The sequence below is a fragment of the Aegilops tauschii genome, chromosome 3 (assembly GCF_002575655.3).
Source record: "Aegilops tauschii subsp. strangulata cultivar AL8/78 chromosome 3, Aet v6.0, whole genome shotgun sequence".
NCBI lineage: Eukaryota > Viridiplantae > Streptophyta > Magnoliopsida > Poales > Poaceae > Aegilops > Aegilops tauschii.
This window is the reverse complement of record NC_053037.3, coordinates 155,229,143-155,245,228: the sequence shown is the minus strand read 5'-3', so window position 1 is coordinate 155,245,228 and position 16,086 is coordinate 155,229,143.

Sequence of the window (16,086 nt, the reverse complement as noted above, 5' to 3'; positions counted from 1 at the left end):
ACTTTTATCATTAGTTACCTTGCTGTTTTTATATTTTCAGATTACAAATACTCATATCTATCATCCATATTGCACTTGTATCACCATCTCTTCGCCGAACTAGTGCACCTATACAATTTATAATTGTATTGGGTGTGTTGGGGACACAAGAGCTCTTTGTTATTTGGTTGCAGGGTTGCTTGAGAGAGACCATCTTCATCCTACGCCTCCCACGGATTGATAAACCTTAGGTCATCCACTTGAGGGAAATTTGCTACTGTCCTACAAACCTCTGCACTTTGAGGCCCAACAACGTCTACAAGAAGAAGGTTGTGTAGTAGACATCACCTCCTGACGGTCGTCCTTGGTTGTCCAGGCCGCTGCCTTCGGCGAAGAAGAGGAAGGAGGATGCAGCGGCCGCGCGCCCCTCCATGTAGAAAGGAGGCGTCAACACTCGCACCTCCCTGGCCCGGTCGCCCTCGCGAGACCAGGAGGAGCGTCATCACGAGGAGTCAGCCCCCGAGGTCCCGTTGGCTCCGGAAGTTCAGATGTCCGGCTCGGCTGCCGAGGTTCCAAAGGCTCAGGAGCCCTTGGTCTCCCAAGCCTTGGTGACAGCGTCGCCTCCTTCTCCTGCCGCGCCATTGCTCCCAGGTTCTTCTGCCTCTTCTGCTGTCTTGGAGCATGCCCTTTCAGAGATGACCCAGTTGTGTGAAGATCTCCTGGGCGCGGATCCGCGCCTGGTAGGCGGGCGCCTGGAGCTGGCCTCCGGCTTGCTTCAGTCTGACGCAGCAGTCCGAACGATGCTGAACCAGGCCGCGACGGCTTCCGAGGAGAAGAAGTGAGCCGCCGCACAAGCTGCGGCCAATCGCGAGGCGACGCTGAAGGATGCCGAGGCCGCCCACGACCACTGCCGGGCGCTGGAGGACGAGCTGAAGGGTCTGCGCGATGAGCATGCAGAGGAAGCTCGTGGCCGCCGGGCGAAGGAGGAGGAGATGAAGGCCCGGGAGGACGCCATCAAGAAACGCGACGCCGAGCTGGGGGAGTTGGCGAAGACGCAGGCCGCTGAACGCGGCAGGCTGGAGGAGCTGGAGCGGAAGGTGGAGGCGAGGAAGGCCGATCTTGACACCCAGGCGAAGGTCCTGACTGAGGACCCCATGGCCTTCGCGCTTCTCGAGAAGAGGTCCGGCGGGGCTCTAAAGTCACTCTATGAAAAGGGCTTGGAGAGGCCGCTGACCACCGATGAGGACGGCCCTGCTCAGCTGCTTCCCTACCTGATTGCCGCGCTTGAGGAGGTCGTGGCCGGCGTTGGTCCTATGGCCGAGGCGGAATCCCGCATTCTCTCCTCAGCTGCACTGACACGCGTCTTCAGTCACCTCTATCTTCATGACCACAGCACTCGTCTTGACAAGCTGCTGGAGCGTGTGGCTGATGAACACTACACGGCTGCCGCCGCAGCCGTGAAAGGCCAAGTGGAGGCCCTACTGAAGAAGTTCCGCGGCTTCACTTCCACGCCTTCGACCGAAGGCGCCGCCACTCCTGTAGCTCCGGCCGGTGGCCAAGACAACGACGACGCCATCAAGGGAGGAGTGCCTCTCGCGAGCGTCGATGGTGTTCAGGGATGACCTGCGGCTCCTTTCCTGTTTTATTCCTGCAGCATGCATCATGCCTCGTGGAGGCGTTAAACTTGCGTTTGATATTGTGAGAACAATATGTCTTGTAATATTTGCTTTGAGATTTTGCGATTTTTCTTCCTATTTGCTTTGCGTTCTGCGTTGGCAGAGCCCGGCCCCGCGCATACCTCAGCCGCCGTTGAGCTGACCGGAGACCAGGACGGACCCAAGGAGTGAGGGGCTACGTGACCAGTTAGGCTCCTGAGTCGCGATGCTCAGGAGTCCCCCTTGACGCGCAAAGAACTTATAGGAAGGAGACGCGGGGATAGGTTTGGTGTTCTACGTCGGCAGAGCCCGGCCCCGCGCATACCTCAACCGCCGTTGGGCCGACCGGAGACCAGGACGACCCAAGGAGTGAGGGGCTACATGACCAGTTAGGCTCCTGAGTCGCGATGCTCAGGAGTCCCCCTTGACGTGTAAACAACCTTCATACCTTTGCCCTCGCTGAGGCTTGGCTCGGGAGGGGCGCGCGACGACCAGGTCCGAGGGACCTGGCTGGGTGGCGTACACTTGGGCATGACCCGAGCACAGCCCCCGTGCCCAGCCCCCTCGCACGACTCTCCCAAGGGGAGGGTGTTGCGGTGAGGCCGGACACTGAGCTTTGGAGCTCCCTGAGGTTGGTGCGGCCGTGAGGCCACCCTCAGTTGTTTATCACCAGCGCGGAGCATAGTGCTTCCGCTTGTGCACGGGCATAGCCACTCCTCGATAGTGTCGATGGCCAGCGCGGAGCATGGTGCTTCCACTGGTGCGTGGGAGGGGACTCCCTACTGCGGAGAGCCCCCGGGGCATATACAGCCCCGCCCTGACATGTGGCTTGCACGGAAGGGCTAGACGAGGTGTATCTGGGCACTCGTGAGCCAGCGCGGGACTCACGAGGCCCTACCTCAAGGCGGGTTGGACCTGGTCTTGGTTTTTGTTCGCTGCACTGGTGTCGGTGTACAAAAGTAGGGGCTCTCCTTTTAACCCCTTTATTTGTGCACGGGCAGTCGAAGCCACGCGCCACGGCCATGCTTGGCAAGGTAAGGGAGGTGAACCGAGGTAGGCCCAGAAACAAGACAAAGAAAGGCAACGCCAAGACCAAGACCACAGAGAGCAGAGGGACGAAGCAGGTTCCCCCGGCAAGATCCTTGCCGAGGCGGCCTCTGCGGCCCCGGCAAGACTCTTGCCGAGGCAGCTCGCCCCAACACCAACGGAGTGAGCCACCCTTGAGCCTACGGCTTCCAACACCACCAACTACGTGGGGCCAGGGCTCGGGTGGCTCCTCCATGGTGTCATGCAGATCTTTGTGAAGACAAGGAACAACACTCTTGATCAGAAGAGTAAAATGTGACGAGCCTCGGCAAGATCCTTGCCGAGGGAATCCACAAGGCCCCCGGCAAGATCCTTGCCGGGGACGACCATGACGCCGCGGCAAGACCCTTGCCGGGAGCATCCGCGAGGCCGCAGCTAGGCCCGCGCCCACCAAGCTTTCCACCGCCAATCCTATGCAGCTGCCAGCCCACCAGCCGGGCAGGCACCTGCGTCAACGAAGAGCTCCTTCGCCAAGTCATCACGTGCTTACATGGTACATGCAGATCTTCTTGAAGGCTCCACCACCGCGCCACCTCAGCTGCTTGCCTGCCTACATGGCGCCGCATGCACCGCTGGCCAAGGCGCGTGTCGAAGCGAGGAGGAGCGGCGACGGACGGGACGGGCCTCGCTCCCGTCCCCAATAAAGCGAGGGGACACCTAAGCTACGCATTACATGTGCTTTGTCCCGTAATGGCTAGCGATAAGCTTAGCCACAGTACCTCAATGCCACCTACTGGTGCCACTGTGGCGATCCCTTTGCCTGTAAAAGGAGACCCAAGGCATCCAGGAGAAGGATTCGGACTCTGGGACAAGTTACGCTCCCTGTAGCTAGTTCGAGCTCCTCAAGAACACAGATATACAACCACCAAAGCAGGACTAGGGTATTACGCATCTCTGCTTCCCGAACCTGGGTAAACGACCCGTGTGTTTGCACTGACTGTTGATCCTGCTCTCCTCACGACTCCAGCGCCCCGCAACCATAAAAGGGACCCCCTTGATCCCATAGGTGTCGTTTCACACCGACATCTTTGGCGCGCCAGGTAGGGGGCGCAGTGTTGAGCATCTGGTTCTACAGCCAGTAGCATAATTCTTCATCGCCATGGCTCCAAAGAAGGAGGGGGCGGCCATGGGAAAAGACGCCGCCTGCCACCACGAAGGAAGCCAGCGCGACAACAGAAAAGCTAAGTTGTTCAGAGCCATAAACATTTCCCTTTTTACATATAAGGTTATCATCACCGGAGATCCTGTCCTATGTATGGAAGCCTGCATGCAAAGGGGCCCTTCCGCGATTGGCAACGCCTTTGTTCTGTTTCGAGTCCGCTCAACAGCTCAAACGGCCGTGTCGAGAGTGGCAGGGTAGCCTTCTGCGATCGGCAACGCTCTCGACTCTGACTCGAGTCAAGCTCAACAAGTCGAGCGGCTGCGTCGAGAGCGGCGAGGTGGTTCGCCCGGCAGCACGCACACCCGGCAGGCCATTGGGGATCCGTCCTCAAGGTGCCACCCTGGGTTTACGCGCCGGCGAGCCTACCCAATTAAAGTAGGGTGGACATACAAAGGGAAGATCAAATGGGAAAATAATATGCATGATATCAAAAGTACTGCAGAGTTATATTACATCGAATTGTTGCTGCGGTTCTAACTAAAGATATGAATTTTCTTGGTCATGAACTCGCAGCGGCAACAGAAAACGGAGCACCTAGTCCCGGCGCTGGCCCTCCACCCTCTTGATTCCGCCGATGCGGCTGGTGACGGGCTCGATGCGCTCCTCAATCCCAGAGAGGTCCGCGTCTTCCGGCAAGTGTCCACCGCGTCGTTGAAGTCGAGGTCCGGGTACCGGAAGGCCAGTTTGGTGAGGACCTTGGTCATGGCTCCCAGGCACATCCGCCGGGACTCGTCGGCCAAGGTGCTTTCCCGATTGGACTTGAGCTGCTCCAAGGCACCGAGGACAACCTCGAAGAATAGGGTCAGCTTGGCGCGGGTGGACCCGCTGCGCTCTGGGGCGTACCTCACAGTTGGCATCCCCATGGCGGCCAGCTGCGTGGTGATCCTGTCAGCGACGTCCTTGAGGAGGCCGATCCAGCGGTTCTCACCATCCACGAAATCCTTGTGGATGGCGGCCTCGTCCTTCCGCAGCTGCCTCTCGGTCTCCAACTCCTTGGCCAGGGTCCCCTCCCGGGCCTTGGCCTCCGAGAGCATCTCCTCAAGGGCCTCCAGCTTCAGCGTCAGGTCCTTGATGGAGTCATTGGCCTTGGAAAGCTGCTCAGCCTTGTCGAGAATGGCACTTTGCGCCTCCGTCAGAGCGCTGTTGAGCGTGTCCTTCTCCTCGGCCAACCTCAGGGCCTGGCCTTTCAGCCCATCCCGCTCTGCTTCCAGCTCCTTCACCTTGCCGGCGTAGACCAAAGCCTGAGCATCGAGCGCCTCTCTGTGCCTCTGCTCCAGCTCTTGGGTCCGCTGCACGATGAGCTTTTCCACCTCTTCATCCTTGCCGCGGAGCGTGGCAGCGAGCTTCTCCTCACGCGCGGCGAGGTCCTCCTCCTGGGAGTTCAGTGCGGCCTCGTGCTGGACCCGGGCAGCTTCAGCGACGGCGGCCAAGTTCTCCGCCGCCTCCTAGGCCTTCTCGACGTTGGTCAGCTTCATGGTGAGCTCCACGTCGCGCTTGGCCAGCTCGCCCTGAGCGGCCCTCAACTCCTCGTGAGCCTGGCGGAACCAGTCCTGCGTCTCGGCGACGCGCTTCTGGAGGTCCGCTTCCGCCTTCTCCACCACCGCCGCCCTGGACTTAACCTTGTCCAAGCGGGCGCGTTGGAGTGCCTGGAGCTTCCGGTAGCCTGCGCCCATGGCCTGGAGCAACTGCTCCTCCTGGGAGCCGCCGCCATCGCCACTCGGCTCATCGACGACCTCAAGCCCGACGGCGGCAAGCACTTCCCCGTCGAACACCTCCCCCTCGACGGGTGTCCTGGTGCTAGACGCGCCTGGGAGGTGGACGAACAAGTCGTCGCCACCCTCAGGTACTTGCCGGAGCCGGAAGCAGCGGAGGAAGAAGGCTGGCCATCGGCCACCTCCCCTTCCTCCTCGGCGGCAGCCTTGCCGGCCTCCCTGGCAGACCCCGTGCTGGCCTCTTTGGCGGTGGCTTTGCCGGCCTCCTCGGCGGCGGCCTTGCCGGCCTCCTCAGCAATGGCCTTGCCGGCTCCCTCGGCGGTGGCCTTGCCGGCTTCCTCGGCACCGCCCCTGGCGGCCTCCTCGGCAGCGGTCTTCTCAGCCTCCGCCGCGGCGTCCTTGGCCACGTCCTCGATGGCGGTGTCCAGGTCCTCCCGATCCGTCCAGAGGGGATCTGGATATCACGAAGAGGGTGAGGATAAAAGCCAAGATCGAAGATTCAAAAAAACCATAGCGACGAAAGGCGAGCGGATTACCATTACCAGGCTGGGAAGCGGAAGTCCCCTCCCCGCCAACATTCTTCGCATGGGACCATGATGATTCTGCCGCTTCCCGGCATCTTGAGGACATTGTAGCCGTGATGGGTCACCGCCATGAACTTGGCCAGGGCTGGATACCCGAGGATTGCATTGTACGGCAGACGGATGTGCGCGACATCGAAGTCGATGAGTTCGGTGCGGTGGTTGTTGCGTTCTCTGAAGGTGACAGGGAGGCGGACCTACCCTATCGGTGTGGTGGAACCGTCGGTCACTCCTGAGAAAGGCTTGGTAGGCTGAAGCTAGTCATACGACACTTGGAGGTTGTCGAACGTGTCGACGGACAAGATGTTAAGCCCTGCACCGCCGTCGATGAGAGTCTTGGTGACTTGTACATTGCTGATGACTGGTGAAAAGAGCATGGGGAGAGCGCCGGCAGTAGCCGCACACTTGAGCTGAATTGCCGAACTAGAGGTGATGGCGCACTTGGACCACCTGAGCGGGCATGTGGCTTCAAGCTTGGGGAGGACTGCGTTCACTTCACGAGCAAATTGTTTGAAGATACGCTGTGAGGCTTGGGCCTGAGCTCCGCCCAAGATGCAGGCGATTGCTCGCGGCTCCTGGAAGCCCCCAGCCCCCTCGTCTTGATGGTGGTCGTCGTTCCTTCTTGGTGGTGGAGGCAGTGGAGGAAGACCGGCGTTGCCCTGAGGACGATCCTCACGAGGCTGGTCCCTCCAGGCGCCCTCCCAAGGCTGATCCTGCCAGCGGTCCTCACGAGGCCGGTCGCGCCACTCCTGGCGCGAGCCCCGGTCATCCCAGTGTCTGCCACCACATCCTCCTCCTAGGCGTTGCGCTCGGGGCGTCGACCGAAGCGCCCTTCTCGAATGGCTCTGAGCTCTTGACAGTCGCTGGTCTTGTGGCTGTGCAGGTTGTGGAAGGCGCAGAACGGTCGGCTGCTCTTGGATGACTCGGGCCGGTCCCAGCCGCGCTTGGTGTCTGGCTCCGCCGCGAGCACGGCTGCTCCCTTGCGCTTCACGTCCTTGGCCTTGGCCTTCTTGTCCTCCGGGTCCGCAGCCGGGAGCTCGAGGAGGGAGAGACGCCCCTCCTCACCCCTTGCGCACTTGGTCGCCAAGTTAAATAGCTCTAGAGACGTGCACAGCTCCTTGTGGATGGCGAGCTCCTCCTTCATCCTGACGTCACGGACGCCATCAGAGAACGCGGAGATGATGGCCTCGTCCGTCACCTTGGGGATCTTGAGGCGAACGTTGTTGAAGCGCTGGATGTACTTTTGGAGGGTCTCTCCTGGTTGTTGCTTGACACGGCGTAGGTCACCCGCGGCCGGTGGGCGGTCGTGAGTGCCCTGGAAGTTGGCGATGAAGCGGTTGTGCATCTCGTCCCAGGAGGAGATCGAGCCTGGAAGCAGGTTCAGGAGCCATGAACGAGCGCCGTCTTTGAGCGCCATGGGGAACCAGTTCGCCATGACTTTCTCGTCGCCATTGGCCGCCTCGATGCGCAGCTCGTAGAGCTGCAGGAACTCCGCGGGGTTGGGGGTGCCATCGTAGCGAGGAGGCAGATCCAGCTTGAACTTGCCCGGCCAGGCGACGCTACGCAGCTCGGGGGTGAAGGCGCGGCAGCCGGCCGTGGTCACCGGGGCCCGTCTTGGAGGTGGAGCTTGGTCTTGGTGCCCACGCACCGCCACGGCGAGCGGCGCGGGGCCCTGCCGTGGCAAGCGATCTGGACGTGGCGGTGCGGATAGTGGTGGAGCATTCTCTTGCGGTCGAGGGACTTCTTGACAACTTCTTTCTTCACGCGAGGGCGCTGGACGCGGTGGGTCGCGCCGTGGAGCCGCGCGCCTGGGCGCCAGGGCGCCATCTTGGTGCAGAGGTGGTGGAGGTGCTCCGTGAGCTACGTCGCCCGTAGCTGGCAGAGCGCGAGGCAGCAAGAGGGACGGCGCAGGGGAGCCCCCTGCGACGCTGACAAGCTCGGCGATGTGGTCGAGCCAGTCCTCATAGAGGTCGTCGATTGGGCGGTAGCGCTGGAGCTCGTGCGCCATGAGGAATGCGGCCCGTGCATCCGTGGGAGCGCGGCGAGCGTGAGAAGAGGAACCAGCGGGAGTCAGCGATGGAGTGGCGGTGCGGCCGTCCTGCCGCACCGAGGGGTGCAACGAGGAAGCTTGCTGCTCATTCCCCACCGAGCCGGTGGCGGGAGGCGACGGAGAACGACGGGGTGGCCCGCCGACGGGAGCTGTCTAAGCAACGCGGGTGGCGAGGGCCGCCCGGCGCTCAGCGCGAGCACGACGCTCGTCCGCCATGGAGATGATGAATAGTACAAGGGGAAGAACAGCCTCCTGAGGTTGAAGTGTTCTTGTGCTTGGCGAACTTGTGTGGGTGAGGATTCGATGCCTCCTACTGTGGTGGCTAGTCCTATTTATAGAGGCCCTGGTCCTCTCCCGAAATATTGAGCGGGAAGGGAGCCAACAACGGCCAATTTGAAAGGGGACAACTAGTACAGCTTATCCTGACAAAAGCAATCTTCGCCTGCAAAAGGCTCTGGTGGTGACGCCGTCTTGGGCTCCATGGTGACTTCCGTCTTGCCGTCCTGCTGGTCTTGGTCTCGTTGCACTGATATGGAAACCTTTTCTTGACGCCTCGGTACTCCGCGTCTGCACTTGCTTCCTTAGCACCAAAGAGGAAACAAGGACACTACGCGCGCTGGCGCCCACCTGATCTTGATCGTCATGGCTCACGTCACGTGAACCTCGCGAGATTTGCCTAGCCTTGATCTCTCCGCCCCTCACGAGCCATCCTGACGAGGCCGCTCCTGAGGAGGTCTGGTGTCGTCGCCTCGCGAGGATTGGCCCCTCGCGAGGGTCTTGAGAGCCTTGTTGATGAACATGGGCCGTACGGGCCCGCTAGCGGAGCCACGCCGTGGGCCGCAGACAGGCAAGTCTATGGACCCCCGTTCCCAGAACGCCGACAGAATATGTACGAAAAACAGGACGACATGGCATATTCACAACTGTTTGTGTAAACTAAGAAGAAGCCATTTCAACAAATAAGAAGCAAGGCAAGCTAGATACCACATAAAAGATGCAACCATATGACTCTGCCAAGTTAAAAGTGTCCCATCATAAATGGCGTTTCAACAAATTAGAAGCAGCGCATGCTATAAATCATATGAAAGATGCAACTAATATCACACTACATATACTCAAGGTGTTTCGTCATATTGATTGATGCGGGATACAAAAAAAACAATGGTTTTATGTAAGGACATGCTTAATGGACAGATGTACTATCTACTAAAAATAGGAAGGCATGCCACATTAACATGTATAATATATAAACTAAGCAAAATAGCACATCCAATTTAACCAGATTGGAAGAACTAAAATCTAGACACCATATGCAACATGCAACCACATATCACGCTGCCAAGTTAGAGCAAGCACCTGTGATGCTGGTGTAGGAGAAATGTGGTCATCAACTACAGAGCTACGTCCACTATCTTCATCTATCCTTACTTTTCTTGAGAATCATGTGGGGAGGCTGACGCTGCATTCTTTAAATGAGGATCTTTTCTCACAGTAGTCCACGGGCCTGACTGCCTCATCATAAGTGTTTGATGAGGGATACACAACAACATTAGTTTGATGTAAGAACATGGTTAATAAACAGATTTACTAGTATGTACCAAAAAGGAAGGCATGTCATATTCAAAGGTATGATGTGTAAGCTAAGCAGATGCAATTTAACCAAATTGGAAGCAATACAAGCTAGACATCCGGCTGGAGTGGAGAGCATGATCATCAAGGGCCTGAGAGCCTGGTGGGAGATGGGCTTCTTCGCCACCATCATGGCTTTTTAGTTGGCTTCCAGGTAATTCCTGTCTATGCTCGGCTTGTCACTGGCTCGGCCAGTGCCCTGACTAGCTATTTGTCTTCTGGTGCTCCCGGGATGGTGGTTCATGTAAGAAATATCTTTCCTTATCTTAATACAGACCAACTTCGACCTTTCGAATACACGCTAGACACCATATGCAACATGCAACCACATATGACACCGCGAAGTTAAAGCAAGCACCTGGGATGGTGGTTCATGGCGAGCGAGATCATCAACTCCAGTGCTACGTTTACCATCTCCATCTATTGGACATCCAACATTTAAAGCGTGGACACATGTCTTGCCTGCCGGCGAAGCAAGCAGGAGCGACTTCTCTCTTTTCTTTTGTGTTTCTGTCAAGGTAGAGTCTGAAATACCCTTGCATAAAAACACAATAGTGAGAGTATGGTGAAGTTTGTGCAGAACTAGTGCACTGTAAAAGTAGTAGACCGCAAGTGGCTGAAAAAATAAAAGTCAGGAGACATATGATAGCTCTACAACATTACATGTCAAACAAAATTAGATTCTACTCCGTATGATTTTGTAATATATGAGCACAAGGATGGCTGGGAAATGCTGGCACTCCTCTAGCACACCACCACATGTGGTCCTATCAAAATATTGAAAATAAATAGGTCAGTCGATTTTTTTATGAACCGTCTGATCTATAAGGAACGGGTAGATGGCCTTCGTCTACCTCCCACCAGTCACTGTTGACAATCTTTCTCGAACCGCCAACGACCACCGGTCCAGACCCTGCCTCCGCCGCCACGCCCTCCCCTCGACCTCACACCACTGCCATGCTTGGCAGCGCCCCCGACCATCCCTTTAATCCCGGCCGACCTCCAGATCGGGCGCCAGTAGCTCCTAGGCCCCACACACCCCTAAGATAAACACCGAGGCGCAGCTTCCCTGATGTAATAGGCGGACTAGCACCTATTACGTCGGGGAATGTTTCCTTTAATTGGGAATCAACTGACCAGGAATTTAAATCCAGGGGGCGACGGACCTCTAGCTAAGGTGAAATAGTATATGAGGAGAAACCTTGTGCATCGCGAGTTACTAGGAACATCTAGTATCAGGAAGAAGCGGTCAACTATTGTCTTCTGTGGGATGAATACCATGCAAGCAGACACGTAAGATTTGCACGAATAAGGGAAGAGGAGTACCATTTCCGGTTGCCAGTGCTGTGTCCTCCAGATGTCACGGCGATTTTCTTGTTTTTACCAGGGGAACTAATGTTTTGGAGGAGGGTAGAGCCTTGGACGAACCCATGGCCAAATTGTTGACTGTGTTGCGGTGGCCGTCTGTCGGCGGAGGGGAAGCAGATCCGAGGCGGCGAAGGACGGCGTAGCGGGAACAGCTCCGGTGTGGTGGATGGTGGCGAAGTTGGAGCGGCAGCGGTGAGGCGCAAGACAGCATGGTTGAACTGGTTCGGGTACGTACAGCTCGGCCTCGGCTTCAACTACTAGCCGTGGAGGGTGTGGTGGTTGCGGTGGACGATGACGTCGGGGTATCGGCTCCGGCGTGATGGAGGAGGTCGGCGGTTGATGGGTGGGATGGGGTGGCGGACGTAGGACGCTGGGGTTTCGCGGCTGGTGGAGAGGTAGTTTTGGTGCCCACGAAGTACGAATGGGGAATCAGACATGGGGGAGCTAATGAAGAACCATGTTTCAGTCTGGAACACGCTTGTTTTTGGTTTTTTTGAACCACTACAAAAAAATACACTTCCGTGATGATACGTGTTTGTCACAGTAGGTCACGTTTTCTATCATGCATGTACATCCATGACAAATTTATGACAGAATCAAGATAGTCATACCTGTGCTATCGTAGAAGTGTTCCATGGCATTACCAAAATTATCATCATGGAAGTGTCCATTTCCATGACGATAAATCGCGCGTCATAGAAGTGCTTTCGTCAAGGGTGACTGACACGTGGCATCCACCGTAACGGGACGCCGTTAAGCTATCGGGTCCGGTTTTGGATCCGATAACCTGATAACAGCCCGGGCCAATGGGAAATTTCCACGTGTAAAATTCTAATTGGCCGGAGGAAACACGTGTCAGCTCATCAGCGGGTCAGATAGGCGCCTATGATATGTTGACACGTGCGACGGCCCACCACTAGCCCATTTAGCTTACAAAGGCCGACCCGTTCGACTTGGTCAAAAGATAGCAGGCTAGCCCATGAAAAGCCTGTTTAACGGTCTCTTTGCAAATAGCCCATTTTACGGCCCCGTAACTCACGGCCCGTCAGGGCCTGCACGAAATCGGCCCAACAACGTCATGTGGGCCGTCGAATATAACACCAGCCCATTTCACTTTCGGCCCATGTATGGCCCACGACATCTTTCGGCCCATATGAGGCATTCGTATCTTTAGGCCGTTTAGAGGCCCACGGTGACTCTAGCCTGTAATGAACAGTAAATTTCTTTGTACCCGTTAACGGCCCATGATTCACATGGGCCGTTTCCAGCCCGTATTAGCTTTCGGCCTACTAACGGCCCATACGTTCTTGGGCTCCTTTCTGGCCCTTGATTACTTCCGGCCCGTTACTGGCCTGTTCCCCTAATGGGCCAAATTCAGCCCGTGGTAAGAGTCGGCCCGTTTCTAGCCTGTTAACCCGTTGCGCTGTTTCCAGCCCGTCCTATATTCTGGCCCATTAACGACCGTTATGCCTGTGACAGAATTAGGCCTTTGCTGTCCTCCGTCCTGTTAACGGCCCGTTACCATGCTGGGCCGATACCAATTACGCCCATTTACGGCCCATGTAGACCCATTTATCCGACGGCCCGAGGCCCATCGATTCTACGGCCGTGTTCGAGGCCCATTTAAAGACGGCCCGTAGGAAGCCCATGGATCCTACGACCCGTAGCAGGGTCAAGGCTACCACGGTCCGTATATGGCCCATGGTTGTTGCGGCCACTAGCAAACCAGGGAAAAAGAAGACTAGGAAATAAATAAGCCCGAAACTAACGCTAGGCTTTTAAGGCGATTTCACATATTACATCCACTGGGCATCAAAGATCGCCACCAGTGCAAATATAGGTAATACCCTACACTATACAAAAATGGCTTGTTGTTTTCTTCAGCCAGTGGCTGGATGCTAAGAACAAATTTTATACCGCAACATAACAAATTACAACTATAAAACAAAAGGAAGGTTGGCATAAAAGTTAACAGTCTGGCAGATAAATGCAGCACCAGAAGTTCAGAAGCTCAGTTCATTTGACCTGACTGTTATGTTTTCATGCTATATTGTCCGATGGAGCACCATAACCTTCGCCTTCATTTCTCCTAGGCTCCTGAACAACATAGCAAATGTCTGATAGTCTCATTTCAAAACCATGCATATCTTGACGACATTGAACAATGTATGTCCTTGTTTCACAAAGGGTCTCTGTTAAAGAACGGACTTGTGTCTGGAGCACAGATATAACATTGTTTTGAGCTTGCATATCTTGATCATGAGGCAGCTTGGACGAGATTGCCTTAACAACCAACCCAGTATCACGCATGAACGTGCTTTTGGCACTGTTAGTGGACAGGTACTAACCCACTGCAGCAAGAGCTAACATTGCGGTTATAGTTGCCTTGCCACCTTCAGAAGGTGGCGGTTCCACCAATTTTTCCATAGCTTCCTGAAAAGTTGAGTTTTTACATTAGTAGTACCAGAACAGAAGATATTAAGGAGGCAGCAAAACCAAACAAAATAGCTTTGGTCTATATACAATACTTATTCTGGTGAACCCATGTAAAATATTAGTTGTATTTTACTGCAAAGTACATAATAAAACCAGGTTCCAAACATATGACCATGTACCATGGCTACTGTATTGTCTATTTCTTCATATTGTATTGACAGCTAAGGATAAAGAGGCAAAGTTTATAATACGGTAAGCATAGTATGACATCATTCATATCACAAAACAACTAAGAAGACACAAACATGCAATTGTAACGTTGTGTGGGCAAGTCCAGCAAGGAACTAGATTACATGTCAAGATCAAAGGAACATCAATCCTCCTTTTTAAACCTTGTAAGGTGCAACGATACGCTAAGACAATTGTGTATAAAATTGAAAAGAGTAATAGACATTGGCTGCAAACCATGCAGTTCAAGGCACAAGTCAGAGTAAGTAGTAGTTAAAAGGCATGAGGATTAAGGACTTACAACAGCGGCTTTGACTGGTGTAGTCATGCCCTTCGTCTTGCTGGTGTGACAGTCCTTGAAGACTTCCACAACATTTGGTTCAGGTACTTTTTGGTCCTTGCGGGCTTTCCTCTGCATTTGGAACAAGTCAATATAGATCTGATAATATGGTACAGCGAAAAGAGTGAAATAGCAGCTAATTTCAAGAGCCTCGCAGTGTGCAATATAGCTACAAGATCATGTCGTCTGTTGGAATTTCACTTTCGTACGGTTGGCCTTGTTCTTTGAACAGTTCACCTACAAGAAGATAGATTTGTGTGGCACATGTGTAAATAGGACTTGAACATGTGATCTGATCACATATATATAATGTACCTGATACTTCAGATCAGACCAGTGTTTAACGAGGCCTCCCCAGTCTTCATCCGATATATTTTCCAGTGGAGATGTTTGGGCAAGTTCACTGTTAGCCTTGCCTTCAAAGTGAGTTTTCCTCAAGTTATACCGATACTGTCCCAGACCAGACTTGAAAACATGGGTGCAAGCTTGTCTGGTTGCATCATCTTGGCTATCCAACTTGAACGTCATCTGTTGAAAATTATGGGAGTCTCATTATCAGCAACCTAGAAACTGTAGGACAAAGCAAGACGATATTACTAGTTTCCATACATAACCATACTTACAGATAAATGGTCGAGGAAGGTGTTGAACTGGGTTTCTTCTTTGTCATTCCTGTACTGAATCCATGTTGGGAGGATACGTACATGACACCTAACGGCAACCGCTACCTCTGATACTAACTTGGCTGACTCTGTAGCATCATGTAGCCTTTTTAAACCTGCCTCAAAACGGATCTCCATTCTTCCTCCTCTATATTTAGTTAACCTATTGAGCATTATCCCTGATGTTTGTTTCCTATTGCGCCTAGGTGCTAGTCGAACAACGAAAATAGGAAGTGTTAGTGTACATCAAACTGTGAGACTACATATAAAGAAGCATGCAACTGTAACTTGACTCCAGCAACTACCTTCTTGCTGTTGAAGCTCACAAAGTTCATCTGATCTTGCCAACTCATCTTGTGTCAAGAGCGCTTCGGAAGTTGTGTCAGGTGGCAAGGGAGCTTGGGAACATGCTGCTAGCTAAGTTGACTAACGAGTAAATCGTGCAACTGGTGGTACTGTGGAAGGTGTTGCAACAACTAGGGCTATCTCTGCTTGTTTGGTGGCAGCTATTTGTTTCTGTTTGGCTTGTTCTGCAGCTCGTGTAGCACGGGATACCCTCTCGGTACAATTTTCCGCTGGACTTTGACCTTCTATTGCACCATCAGTACTAGCAGAATCTGCAAGATTGTTCCGCTTCCCTCTCCCTGTCATTCTGTGTTGCTTCCTCTTTCTCTGTGCCATGTTAAGTCAAGCCGACAAGAAAAACGAATAACAATTTAGTTCTTCAGTACAAATGTACTTTGATGTAAGAACATGGTGTGATAGACAGATATTGTATGTTCTAGAAACAGGAACACGTGTCTTAGTCACAAGTATAATGTGTAAAGTAAGCAGATGAAATTCAACAAAATTAGAAGCAATACAAGCTAGGCATCATACATAACATGCAACCACATATAACAGTACCAAGTTAGAGGGAGCACCTGTGATGGTGCACTAGGGGAGACGTGCTCATCACCAACACAACTACATTGAGTGTCTATGCATGTGTTGTCTTGGAAATCATCTTGGGGGGATGGAGGAGTAGAATCTATAGAGGCCCTCCGTTTGGAAGGAGCACCTTCATCCACTGACTTGCTAACTTCCTTCCGCTTTATTGATTTTGAATTGCCAAGTAAAACCGACAAGAAAAAGCAATAAAATTCACTCTTCAAAACTCATTCGTGCATGATACTGACAATCACCACTTTGATGTAAG